The sequence below is a fragment of the Mustela lutreola genome, chromosome 17, assembly GCF_030435805.1.
Source record: "Mustela lutreola isolate mMusLut2 chromosome 17, mMusLut2.pri, whole genome shotgun sequence".
Lineage (NCBI taxonomy): Eukaryota > Metazoa > Chordata > Mammalia > Carnivora > Mustelidae > Mustela > Mustela lutreola.
The window spans coordinates 15238488-15252313 of record NC_081306.1 but is presented as its reverse complement, the minus strand read 5'-3'; the positions used below and the strand labels follow the sequence as shown (position 1 = coordinate 15252313).

Here is a 13826-nt window from a genome sequence, read left to right as displayed (position 1 = left end):
CCCCCCTGGGCATTTGAGCCCTGGTTTTCTCCAGAAGTTTCTTCCCCGCATTCCAGGAAGCCCACCAGGGCATTGCCAGGTGGATAAAGGGAAGGCTGGGGAGAGGCTGATGGGGGCTCAAAGTCTGGCTCTTGGTACTTACTGGCTCAGTGATCCTGAGAAACTGACTTCATGTCTCTAGCCTGGCTCTCCCCACCTGCCACCTGGGAGTGGGGATGGAGGCAGCTGGGTGAGGCTTCCAGAAGGGGAGAGTGTGGGTGCCCTGCACACTGCCAGGGGCCCTGCAAATGCTCCATTAGCTTTGGTTCTCATCTTGGTCCCTTCTCGGCTCCTGGGGAAACCCGGGCTCCTGCCCCGTCCTCAGCCTCCTTCCTCTTCCTTATACTGAGGCCACATTCTGGGCAGAGGTGACCTGCAGCGGTCAGTACCTCTGGGACTCCTTACTAATTCAGCTGGAAGCAGGGAGGGCACTGGAGACTTTTTAATTTTTTTTTTAATTGTGGTATGATATACATAACCTATCAATCATTGAACCACCTATAATTGTAGATTTCATGTACATTAAATACATCGAAAACGTCACGTAACCATCATCTCTCTCGACATCCCCAATGTTCTCACCCAGCAAAAACTCCAGACCCAGTAAGCAACAACTCCCCACCCCCTGCCCTACGCCCTGGTAACCTGTAGTTTCTGTTTCTGTCCCTACGAATGTGCCCTCCTCAGTGCCATCCGCGGGATCACACAGGATCTGGGCTGCAGGGTTTTCAAACCCTTCACTTCTCTGTGCATCCCTTTTCAGGCTGGTCTCTCCACAGCAGACACAGCCAAGGGTAAAGATCCACACCCCCCCCCCGCCCCCATCTTTGGGAGGATGTAGTGAAGCTTTTCCCAAACCTGAAACTGGGCTGTCTGCCTCATTCCAAAATAAGGCGTTGGGTTCTTCGCCCTGCGGGGTGTCTGTCCTATCCAAGTACCCTCCACTGGCCCCTGGTTCCCCTGCCAGCCCCAAATTAGGACCTCCCTAGGGTGAAGTTTAGGACCCTGGATTTGGAGAGTGTGTAGTCCCTCTATACACGAGCTCTGGCCTCCCCTTTCTCTGGAATCCACGCGTGGGGTCTTCAAACACCCCCCAACCCCAACCAGAGTGGGGAGCGAGAATCAGTCATCCCAGCGTCGCCCCCAGACTCCTCCAGCGTTCCAGACCTAATGAAGTTGCTCCTCATCGCTGGGGGGCGCAACGGAGCCGCCGACGGGGCCGAGGAGGGGACCCGCCGGTCCCGTCCGCTCCGTGAGGCTGGGGACCCTGCGTCGAGGTGCCCGGGACCTTCCCGCGACGCCGGACTGCCCTGGACTCCGAGAGCCCTCGGAGCGCGGCTGGCGGGGGCGAGGGGAGCCGCCCTGACTCCTCCCCAAACTTTTCCCGCCCGCCTCGGCGCAAAAGGCGCAGGAAGCAGTCCGGGGGTGGGGAGGTGGAATTCGGGGTCCGGGGCGAACTCGGCGCAGTGGTGGGGGGACGTCCGCGCCCTGGTCGTCTGGCGGAGAACCGGCGGGTTTTCGGTACGGATGGGCCTCGGCTACTCCCTACCTCCCCTCAAAGGCAGAGACCTCCCTCCGTGGGTGCGGGGGCTCGCGGCCCGCTCCCCAGGACGCACGCTGCTCGCAGCCCCCCGACGTGGACCCCGCGCCCTGCGCGCGCCACGCGGGGAGGGCGAACCCCACTCACCGGGCGCTGGCGGCTGGACGGACGGACGGGCTGGGGCGCGACGCGCAGCCACCGGGCTGTTTTGAAGCTCTGGGCTGGGACTGCGCGCTCTCCCTCCTCCCTCGCCGGGGCGCGGAGCCTCCTCCCCGAGTCCCCTCCTTCCCGGATCCCGCCTCCCGGGGCGTGATGTCAGGGGCAGGGAGAGCCGAGTGGGAGGGACGGCGGCAGGCGGGAGGGGGACGCTGGCGGGAAAGGCCGCAGCCCCGGGAGCGCCCCCGGTCCCCCCTTGCCGCCTCCCCGCTTTCCTCGCGCCAAGTTTGGGGCGGAGTCGGTCGCGGGGCTGGGGAAAGAGGGAGAAAAGCGCCGCTCCTTCGAGCCAGGAGTCTCTCCCCCGCGCCCTCTTTGACGGGTGTCCACTGCCCCCCCTCCCTGGTCCCAAGGTTCCCCCTTTCTTCTCTTCCCTTCCTTCCCGTAAGGGTGGAGACCGAGGGTTCTGGAATCCGACTCCCTGCTTCAGAACCCCTTCTCGGGCGCTCTTCTTCGTGATCCTGTCTTTCACGTGTCCCGCCTCAGTTTCTCCATTTGGAAACCGAGAGGATTCATGTGCTCTGGAGGCTGGGGGGGGGGGGGTTAAATGGGGAAGGAGGCCAGAGGGACCCAAGCCCCATCCGTGGAGGGGAGGCAGCGGTCAGTATATGGAAAAAGCAAAGAAATTCCAAAACCCGGCCACCACGGGACAGTGTATTTTAAGCTTTTAATTTAACAGGTTAATGCTATATGGATACACCCCGAAATACAAGGCAGAAGATGGTGCTACAGAAGAGAGAATCAGAAACACCTTTAGGAAGTAACTAATTCATTGTGCACTAGCTGGTGGGGCTGGAATGCCATGTTTAAATTGGCTGGTGCAGGACACAGGGGTGGCTCAGATGGCTGGGCGGCTGCCTTCCGCTCAGGTCCTGACCCAGGGTCCTGCGATCGAGCCCTGCATTCGGCTCCTTGCTCTGGAGGGAGCCTGCTTCTCCCTCACCCTGCCACTCTGTCCCTGCTTGTGCTCTCTACTCTCTCAGACAAATAATTAAAATCTTTAAAAATAAATAGTCTGATGCCTCTCTTTTTTCAATCCTGCTGGGAAGCTCTGCATGGGAAAAGCCTCCCTGGGTGAAAATTAGAGATCTTTAGGATATCCGGGTCCCCCTCTAAAGGGCCACCCCACCCCCCAGGGTCCTGAGGTTCCCCAGCTGCTCCAGTGGCTGATCTGTTATCTCTCTGTGAATTCAGGAATTTACTGGCTGCTCAAGACCGCCATTCCCCAGGCAGGGGACTTTCTGGAGGGCTGGAGCAGGGCCAGAAAGACAGTCTTCTGAACTGAGACCCTGCCTTTAAAAGGGAAGGGGAATGGGGTCTGGCTGTTGCAGAAGAGGCTCAGGTTAGGGGCCCACGCACCAGCAGGGGCAGCGCAACCTGCCGTCCCATGGCCCCCTGGAGGACAGAAGGAACTCAGAAGCCTCTTCCAGAATGGACAGTCCGGGTAAGGGCTGGGGCAGGTGGGTTTCTACCCTCTGGGGAGTGTTTACTGTGTCCCATCACTTTGCAAACATTACCTTTGATATAGCACATGAAGAAACTGAAGGAGAGAAGCTACTTAAAGCACTTGCCAAGAGCCCCATGGGACACGTGGAGGGTGGATTTGAACCCAGAGGGACAGGGCCAAGCCCCACTCTTCTGTTCCCACCACATCACTATTTACCAAACACTAACCATGGCCAAGCCGTCATTCCTGCCCTGTTGCCCTATCAGACATGGTGCGTGAACAAGCATTCACTTATTTTTTTTTCTTTAAATCAACTCTGTTTATTTAGCTATATTTATTTCAAAAGGAAGCCCTATAACATCCCAGTAAACAGGACACCCGTGCCATTCACCAGAGAGGACAAGCTTAACAGACATAAACATTACCCCCCCCCCCCAAAAAAAAACAATGTTAGTATATCCTAGCCAAATCCTGTGGCCTGAAAGGGTCCGTGAACCTGGGATCTATCAGCCAGCCTGGGAGGTATCGGGGACTCGCTAGCCCAGAAGGAGACTCCCCTTGTCCTCAGAATGGTTGCAAGATCGCCAGGAAAGGGAAACTGGCTCTCACTTTGATTCAAAGGTAGGAGGTGCCTCCTCCCCGTATCGTTATCATCCAAACCACCTCCCCTGCGCCCGCCGGTGGGGCGTGCCTCGCGGTGGGAAGAACCTGGCCAGACACCAGAGAGCCTCTCCAGGACCCAGAGAAAGGAGTGGATCCACTGCTCCTCTCTATTGTTCCCAAAGCCACTCCAGAGCCCCACCTAGCCTGCCTGTGATCACCTGTTGCCTGTGCCGCATTGTTCGGTTTCTCTAAATACAGTCCTTTCTCTCCAGTGAGACTCGAGGCAGAGACCTGCCTTTACCCACTTGGGTTTCCATTCCAGGTGCTTCCATAAGCTTGAAACCTCAATGCAGTACAGGGAGGGATGAAGAGGGGAATGAGCATCTGCTCCATTGACTTCCCCAGCCTCACAACCAGCAGAGCATACATCCCCCCCACTTGACCTTGAGCTACACCATTGACAGGCTTTGGCCAAAGGGATTCTCAACAGACAGGACATGCAGGCAAAGGCTGGGAATGTGCTTAGGCACCAGGGCTTGCCTTCTTATGTTCCTGCCCTTTCCATAAGCAGAATATACATCCAGGAGGCCCGCTATTCCCAGAAAAATGAAAGACTTGATGACGTGCAGAACTTCCATCCTGGACACAGAGCTCCTCTAGCCAAGCTGCAGACACGTGAATGAGAAACGCCTGTCTGCTGTTGTGTGCATCGAAGCCTCCTGGTTGGTCGGTTCATAAGAAAAGGCTGGAGGTTGGGGGTCGGGGTAGAGGAGACAAGGTCTCCTGAGAACTCTGTCATCTCTTGTGTATCCTTTCTGGCTGGAAGGTTTTAAGGTTCTGCCACTTCTGCTGACTCTGTTCTTACAGGGAATGACTAGGGGCTGCAGCAGGATAGGTCATGGAGAACGTGTGGGCTTTTGTCAAAAGGATCGAGACCTGAAAGAAAATTACCTCAATCTAGAAACTTAGGATGGGAATGGATCAAACACGAATGTGATCTGACCATCGAAACCTGCTTTTCGTTGGCGGTCCTGTTTAAATTTGACGGATGGCGGCGGGGGGGGGGGTGTCTCTAACTCCCAATCAATCAATATTTCCTTCGAAAACAAACTGGTGGATAGGCCGCTAGGACAGCCCCACAGGACACACACGTGGCTTAATAAGACAAACACGATGGGTGTCACTTCTGTGAGTAGGTTAGAAGAACTGTGACTTCTGTCCTGCTAGCAGACCGTCTCTTGCCTTCTAGGCTCACGTGCTTCTGTGAAACAAGGAGCACATTAGAGAGGCCCATGGGCTAAAAAACCGAGGATGGCTCTGGCCAACAGCCAGCTAGGAATTGAGGCCTTCAGCTCCCCAGCCTCTGAGGACCAGAGTGCTGCCAACAACCACGGGTACTTGGAAGCAGATCCTTCCCCAGCTGACCCTCCAAGTCAGACCCCAGATCTGGCCAACACCCTGACGGAAACCTTCTGAGAAGCTCTGGGGCAAAGAACCCAGTTAAGCCATGCCCAGATCCCTAACCCACAGAGAGACTCTGAGTTAATACACATGTGTGGCTTTAGGCTTCTATGCTTGGGGGTAATTTGTCAGGCTGGGATAGATAACTAACACGCGAAGAAAAGACTTAATATCTACCACCTTGGATGTGGAGGGACAGGGTTCTGGTTGTAATCTTTGTATCGGTCAGGATAGGCTGGGAGATGCCATGGTAACAAGCGTCCCCATGATCTCTGGCTTGCAACAGAGGTAGTGCTGTGTCTTCCATGTGCATTACGGGTTGATTGGGACCATGCCCCTGCATCATCTTGACTTCCGGCTGCAGGCTGATGGAGAAGCCACTATGGGGACCATTGCTGGTCTCAGGGAAGTGGGAAGATACGGGGACAGATCACACACTGCCTAATAAAACCATCTGCATGCTCACATTTCATGTGCAAAGCAAGTCACACAGCCAAGCAGGAAAAAAAAAAAATCTCCCACTGGCCATGTTATCCTGGCAAATCATTTCGTCTCCCAGGGTCTAACTCTTATCTTTGACCTTGGCTTACAACTCTATACACCTCTGGAGGTCAGAAAGCAGCAAGCACGACCATAGAGCTCACAAGCTACATTTTCTCTTGGCTCCTCTTCCAGAAGCAGGACCTCAGACACAGAAAATCCTCAGACCCAGGGAAAATTCCAAGCATGAAGGCAACAGGCAACTACTGTTGGGCCAAGACCTCCCCACAACCTTCGCTAACCAAATACCCTGCCATCAGCCCTTCTAGGCTGGGATCAGCTGCCTGCCCATCTTACCATGAGGGAGACAGCTGGAGAAGCCACTAGTGCTGCTCTACGGAGAGCCAGGGTACCTGAGTTCCTGGAGTGGGATCTGAGAAATACACTCCACCCCACCTCCACAGACCAGGCAGGGGCAGGATGGAGAGAATGGTTTCCAGCAGAGAAACAAGGGCCTGCTCCCCACACCCGCCCCATGCCTGAGGCCTCCAATGACAGCTCAGAGCTCTGGATCTCATTGCTCTTCCCAGCCATAAAACCTCCTGCAAGTCACGGGACAAATATTGCCCGTTTCCCTTCAGACAGAGAGATTCGACTATTGTCAAAATCAGAGGGGGCATCACGGCATTTCCAAACCTCTGGAGATACAGCCCATAACCGCATCATAATGGGCTTTCATGTCTTTTCAAGACACCACGTGTTTCATGAATGCAAATGTTCGGTGAGCACAACACACCTACAGGGGTTGGGTCTGGGTTTTCCCCACGATGGCAGTGTCTGGCACTCAGCCCCAAAGCCTCTGGCTGCTTCACTGTTGGCCCCAGTTTCCCCCAGGAGGTTTGGCACCGGAGGGCCAGAGTGTGGGAGCCCCCCCCACATTTGAATATCCCCGAAGTACAACCAGAAAGCGTAACAGGAAGTGGCGGGGGTGGGGGGGTTGCTCTCCCTCGGCCAGCATCATCACCACCCAAACATCTGGAGCCCAGGTAGTCCCGTGGGATGTTCTTGGCACGTCACAAGAGAAAGCCGTCCAGTGTCTCGCTGCGTGCCAAGGCTGGCTCTCCTGGATCATCTTCTGCAACAGTGGCGTCCAGTTTAAAACCAAAAAGGCAAAGGAGATAAGAGCACCGGTTGTTAATAGCGTCCCAGGGTGTGCTCTAGTTTTCCGGGGATCTTAAGCACGTTTTCCTGGGGATCTTAAGCACGGTCATAAATGTTACTCTTCAGGGAACGAGAGCATCGTTGGTGCTTTTCTAAATTTATTTATTTATTTATTTGACAGAGAGAGAGATCACAAGTAGGCAGAGAGAGAGGAGGAAGCAGGCTCCCCGCCGAGCAGAGAGCCTGATGCGGGACTTGATCCCAGGACCCTGAGATCATGACCTGAGCCAAAGGCAGAGGCTTTAACCCACTGAGCCACCCAGGCGCCCTTCTAAATATTTTTAATTAAAAAAAAAAATACAAAACCTTTCCTTCCTGCCAAAGAACAGCTCGTGGAAATAATATTTTCCCAATCACTCACTTCAAGTATACACAAGGTGTGAATGTCCCATGTGCCAGAGACCGCTTGAGGCCCTGGGAATACTGTGTTGAATAAGCAAATCAAAGAACACTTGGTCTCAAGGAACTTTCTAACCAACACTGATCTGTTCTCTTCATTACGCTGCTTGACAGGATACAGGTCTTGTGTTGTATTTCTTCCCAAGATTCCTGGATATCTTTGTGTCTGTATGTGTGTGTGTGTGTGTCTGTGTGTTGGGGGGGCAGTTGTCACTTAAGCTGTAAGCCCACGGAAACATTCCCCCAAGCTAAGTACCCCTCGGCCCCACCAGGCAGACTCAGGTATGGGCTTTGGTTATGAGGAAGTAAGGATGTCTTCTCTTTCCAGAGGAAGTCTCTCTCTCTCTCTCTCTCTCTCTCTCTCTCTCTCTCTCTCACACACACACACACACACACACACATACCACTCATGGTGCCCTAGTCCCAGATTCAAAGAATGACAACTCAGGAGGGAGGAGACGTAGAAATTCTTGGCCATTCCCGTGCTCTGAAACTCTCGAGCTTGAACTTACACTTTGAACAGCCTGGGAATTCCCTCCTTATGTGGGATTCAAATTTTTTGGACACAGCCCATTTCTGTTTGCTCTTTTTGGTCCCTCAGCTGCAGGACATACCCTGAGTGCTGGTGGCCCTGGGAAGGCAGCGTCATCTCCAGACTCTGGCCTCTGCCTCTAGCAACCAGCAAAGAGTAGGGGGTCAGCAGATGGGTTTTCCCCCATAACCCTGTTTACAGTCTGTGATTATTATTTTTTTAATTTTTGTCTCTGCACATCTGCAGTCATTGTCTTCATTCCCCCAACAGAACTCAAGCTCCTTAGGAACAGAGGCCATCTCTATTTTGCCCAGGGCTTTTGTGATCGTCTGACACATAGTGGGGGATGAATCTGGGTTTCTGTTGGTCTTTACAGTGCCTTTATGAAAATTTGAAAAAGCCTCTTCTTCTGAACCAGTGACTTGGAAAAAGGCATCCTTTCGGTGCAGACAGCTTGGCACAAAGATGTCACCTTTATGCAAAGGAAAAACCAAACCAAAACACACCCCATTCTCTAAGCAGACACAACCCCAAGCCAGGCATGTGGCTGGGAGGACCTGCCTCTCAGTAGGAAGACTTGTGCCTTGCCCAAACTATGTGACAAGAGGCAGGAACCCTGGAACCAAGAAATATTTGATGAATAAATTAACAAAATCCAAATCCTTGCAGATAGGTGGTAGTTTTAAGACATCTTTGCAATTTCTCTGACACTCAGGTCCATTGAGAGCTTGGGCTCACTGACGGGCATCCAGTCTACCATCTGAATATGGTGGAAGCGATGCTGTATCATTCTCAAGGGTAAGCCACAAATAGCCATGCAGGATCTGTCTGGTTATCTGGAGCCAGGTGCTGGGAGCACAGTGATGAGCAGAAACAAGCAAAGGTCTGGTCCTCATGGAGCACACAGTCTGGTGGGGTGGCTACCACGGGGATGGCCATGTGACTTACCATCCAAAATAAGACACTTTGGAGAGCAAAGAGGGTGCTATTAATAATTTCAATGGGACAATAATCATAAATTGATCAAAACTGTCCCAGGAAGCCTGGGGTACACAGTCACCATAACTATACTGAGTTGATGAACTAAGTAATCACTCAACTAAATGTGAACATGCTGGCGTGACAAGCATGCAATGAAGGAAGGGGTAGACAGTGCTCAGAGAGCCTGCAGGAAGGGGATTTGACCTAGGCAGAGTTATCAGGGAGGGCTTCCTTGAGGAAGTAGTGCCAGAGCTTTGACCTGAGATCTGAAGAGAACCAGGAGTTGGCTTGGCAAAAGAGAAGGGAGAGGGCCCCAGGGAGAGGAAGCAACAAGTTCAAAGGCACTGTGGTTGGGTGGGAGGATCTGAAAGAAGCCAGTGTGGCTAGAAAGGGGGAAGCAAGGTTGAGGTTGTGGAAAGCAGTGGGGCTAAGGTAGGACTGGGGGCTTCATTCCAGCTGTGGTGGAAAGAAGTGAAGGGGCTCGTCCTCCCTGTGCTGTTGGGGGGAGATGGGTGTGTGTCACATTGAAGGAAGGAGTTATTCTAGTGGTACCCACTCTGGTTTAAGCCTTCTGCATTGGAGGAAGGAGTTATTCTAGTGGTACCCACTCTGGTTTAAGCCTTCTGCATTGGAGATTTGAGGCTACATGGTATACTTTGTAGTCATAATCTGATGTGGCTTGAGAATTAGTATTGAATTTATAGCATGCACAGAACAGTGAAGTATTTTATGCATGTCCATAAATGGAAGGCCTGTTCTTGCTCCACAGAGAACGGAAATTAGAAGTCAAACACCCTTTGTATTCTAAAATAAAGTCTCAAGATATTCTGAAATTTTCATCTAAATTGTTAGAGGAGGCTTGGTGCCCTTAGCTAATCTATCTTCCAATATGCTGTCTAATACAGCATCGAATCAATGAGGCAAGTTCCCAATGGGGAATGATCAGCCAATAACTCTGCTAGTAAATGAGGTATTTTTCTTCAATACAGTTGCTTGAAACTAACACAAGAAAAAGCAATGACATGGTCGGCCTGACTGCTGTGTGGAGGTGAAGGAGGGAGCCAGCATGGGCTCAAGAAAAGACATTATGAGGTGAGAAAGGATAGGGACGTGGAATGCAAGACTGCACTCACACTTTAGAATGGCTCTGGGTCTCGGAGAATGAGCCAGAGGGGACTCGGATGCCCCTTTGGGGACATGTGTAAGGCAAATATCATCATAGAGAAGCCTGAAGAGTCTAGGGCTCAGAAGAAATGGCTGAGCGTGTAGGACATGGTTTGGCTCACTGGAGTATTTGCTGGTGCCGATATGGACTGCAAAGATGGTCTGGTCTCAGGGGACCAGTTGGCTTGATGTGTAATAGGGAAGGGTTCACTGGGTTGCTTCTATGTGGGCTGCACTGGGATGGCGGGTTCGCTGGCAAGAGGAGCATCAAAGGGGCAGGGTGACTCCCTAGGACACCTAGTTGCGTATAAAGGCTGGTGTATTTACTCTACTCTCTGGCTTCCAAAGGGGTTTGAGGTGGCTTATGGGCTTACGATCAAAGACGCAACAATAGAGCTGACACAAAAGGAAGTAAAAACCATGTATACAGACTGAGGAGGAGACAAATATATGAGCCCAGAGACTTTGAAAGGGAAAAGCACCTATGAATCATCTGGGGAGCCTATGAACCATGTAAATTCCTGGGCCCTGCTTCCAAAGGCACTGGAACAGGAGGTCTGGGGTGGAGTGTGTCTGCATATTTTGCAAGATCTTTCCCAGCTCCCCAACCACAAAGTGACTCTGATACCAGTGCTGTGGTCCACGTTTTAACACTGTATTAGTCCTTTAAGCCAAACATGGTCAAAGTCCCGGAGCATCCAACACTAGGGATGTGTGGTGAGTTGCCCTCTTGGCTGGTGGAGGGCCACCTTACCTTCCCACCAATGTGAGCCCCTAGGGAACCCCATCGGTTCAACTGAACTACCTTGTCCTACTGCTGTACCTTTCTGTGTCCAGAGAGGGCGCTGGTTGGGTCCACAGGTAGGGTGGAGACCAGATATTGTCACCACTGGCAGTGTGGAGGACCCATCCCTGGGACAGCCAGGCCAGGTGCTTTACGCTGGGGGCTGGGTGTAGTGAGCTTTGCATTGAGAAGGGAGGCAACCTGGTGAGGCGGGTCTTAACCTATCACCTTCCAGGGAGAGACCCAGGGTGGGACCATCTCTGTTCAGACTTCAAGATCAGGTACACTGGACACCTCTGAAAGCCAGCTATGCCATTCTCAGGTATGCCGATGAAGCTTCGTTAGTTCTGAGCTCCTTGAAATTTCTCCTCCTTCTTTATGAATGCTTTCTTGGGCTTCAGGAGTCCCTTCCTTGCTTCTGAAACACTGGATGCCTCTCCTCGGAAGTTGAGCAATGAGAAAGGGGACGGGGTGGGGGGGCGGGTAGGAGGGAGAGACTTTACCTACGACATCACTCCCCAAGGCATGATCCACAGACCAGCAGCATCCCTTGAGAACCCTTGAGAAATGCTCAGGCCCTACCCACTCAGGGAATCAGAATCTGCATTTAAAAAAACTCTCCAGGGGAAATCACATGGGAGTTAAAAGTTCAGAAGCACTGCTATCCTCATTTCTTCATCCAACAACCGCTTACTGAGGGCCTACTGAGGGCCAGGCTCTGTGCTGGGTGCTGAGAGATGAATGAAACACACAGGTCCGGGAAAATGACATGGTCCCTGACCCAGTGGAGGGTACAGTTTGGCGATGGAACCCTGAGATAAACAAGTGAAGAAACAAACATATAATTGTAAGTTGTGGCAGCTGGTATTAAGGAAGTAAAGACAGACCAGTGGTCAGAGGGAAAGGTCAGTGTTCTTCCAAAGAAAGGACAGACACTCTGAAGAGCTGTCTTTTAATCTTGGAAAGGTAGCTGATCCTCGGAGAAGGAGTTGGAAGATTCTAGAATGGATGCCCAAGGCTTGCCCAGGATCACTCAGTGAGCTGGAATCAGTTTGTGATCTCAGGGTTGTGGGATCAAGCCCCACTTCTGGCTCCATGCTCAGCACAGAGTCTGCTTAAGAGTTTCTTTCTCCTTCTTCTTTTGTAACCCCCCGACCCCACTCTCTCTCTCAAATAAGTAAATGAAATCTTAAAAAAAAAAAAAAAAAAAAGTTCAAGCAAATCAGTAGAGCCAAGCATTGACCTGAGGAGTCTCAAGATGCTTGAGAGTCTAGGAGAGCTGACCTCTGGGCATCCTGGGCCCATGGGCTGTCATGGACTCAGGCTGGTCCTAACTGGTCAGCTTTATAGTCCCCAAAGCAAGAAGCACATACTCTGGCAGTCAGGGAGATGGTTTCAGGCAATACATAGGCATAGAATAAATACCATTAAGTTATGGAGTAAGAATGCTATTCTCTTCCAAAGTCCTCTTCAGTCTCTCTGATAACCACAAGGAGAGAGTCTCAGTTGGGTGCTAGGATGCCTTCAGCACCTACGGATGGAGCTTGGTTACACCTGGGCTCTGCACCTCCGTGTGAGTCAGCTCGGGCCACCCCAAGTACTACAGACTGTGTCGCTTGAACAACAGAAATTGACCACCTCACCGTTCTGGAGGCTGGAGGTCCAAGATCAAGGTGTCAGCAGGGTTGGTGTTTCCTGTGGCCTCTCTCTTTGTCTTGTTGATGGCCATCTTCTTCCTGAGTCTTGACATCATCTTCCCTGTGTGTGTGTCTGTGCCACCATCTCCTCTTAAGAGAATGCCCATCAGATTGGAATAGGACCCACCCTAACAACCTCGTTTTAATGTTAACTACCTTTCTAAAGACCTTATCTTCAAATAGAGGCACATTGTGGGGTACTGGCGGTTAGGACTACATTGTATGAGTTGTGGGGACCACAATCCAGCCCCTAACACCCTCTTTAGTTGTGTAACTTTCACAGATCTCTCAGCCTCTCTGTGCCTCAGTTTACCTATCTGATAAAGGGGATGATGGTACGTACCTCATAGGGCTATAGAGTCTAACAAACGAGCATGGATGAAATGCCTAGGACAGCACTAGGCACCGAGCAAGTCCCAAAAGGGCAAGAGCCCTTTAATGCCTGGCATACAGCTGGTGCTCAATAATGACCTGCTGAATGACTGAAAGAATCTTATCCTTCTAAAGAATGAGTGCTCAGGTCACAACTCAAAATTTGGTTAGAAGCAGGAGAACGGCGGGGGACAAAACAGGCAAAGGGGATTAACAGGTATAAACTTCCACTTATAAAATAAATAAGTCTTGTGGATGTAACATACAGAACACAGTAACTTTGTAGTAACTTTGGCAACAGATGGTAACTAGACTTATTTCATAATGTATACCAATACTGAAGCACTATGATGTCCACCTGAAACTAACAGGATATCCTACATCAATTAAACTTCAATTTAAAAAAATTGAAACAATAACAAACAGTGAAAAACAATTTTAGTTAGGCAAGAGCAACTAGGTAGAAATGAAAAATATTCTTTTGCTTTCATTACATTTATTTTCTCCAGTGCTCTTGCATTCACAGGTAGGGAGGCTGATTTTCAATTCATAGCAGTGATAAAAGTTTCTTTTTCTTTTTCTTTCTTTTTCTTTTTTTAGAAAGAGCGATAGCAGGAGAAGGGGTAGGCACAGAGGGAGAGGGAGAGAGAGAATCTTAAGCAGGCTCCACGCACAGTGTGGAACTCGACACGGGGCTCAAATCCTATGACCTGAGATCGTGACCTGAGCTGAAATCAAGAATCAGACACTTCACTGACTGAGCTGCCCAGGCACCCCAAAAGTTTCATTTTAAAGTTAAGTCTATGTAAGTCAAAAACACATGTTGATTTTTTTTTTTTTAAATGAAGCAAAATCAAGAGTTGGCAAACTTTTTCTGGCAAGGACCAGATGGT

General features: G+C 51.2%; 2 protein-coding genes across 2 annotated transcripts in view; both read right to left on the bottom strand.

Annotated features, from left to right (window-relative positions):
* The window catches only part of EMP2 (epithelial membrane protein 2), a 30127-nt gene extending 28241 nt beyond the window's left edge, over positions 1–1886 (bottom strand). The window contains exon 1 of the mRNA XM_059155301.1: positions 1727–1886. The gene's annotated coding sequence lies outside the window, so the exon portion shown is untranslated. The remainder of the gene's footprint in view (positions 1–1726) is intronic.
* GRIN2A (glutamate ionotropic receptor NMDA type subunit 2A) overlaps positions 1–13826 on the bottom strand; it is a 724518-nt gene that overhangs the window by 627814 nt on the left and 82878 nt on the right. The gene's annotated exons all lie outside the window — the stretch shown is intronic.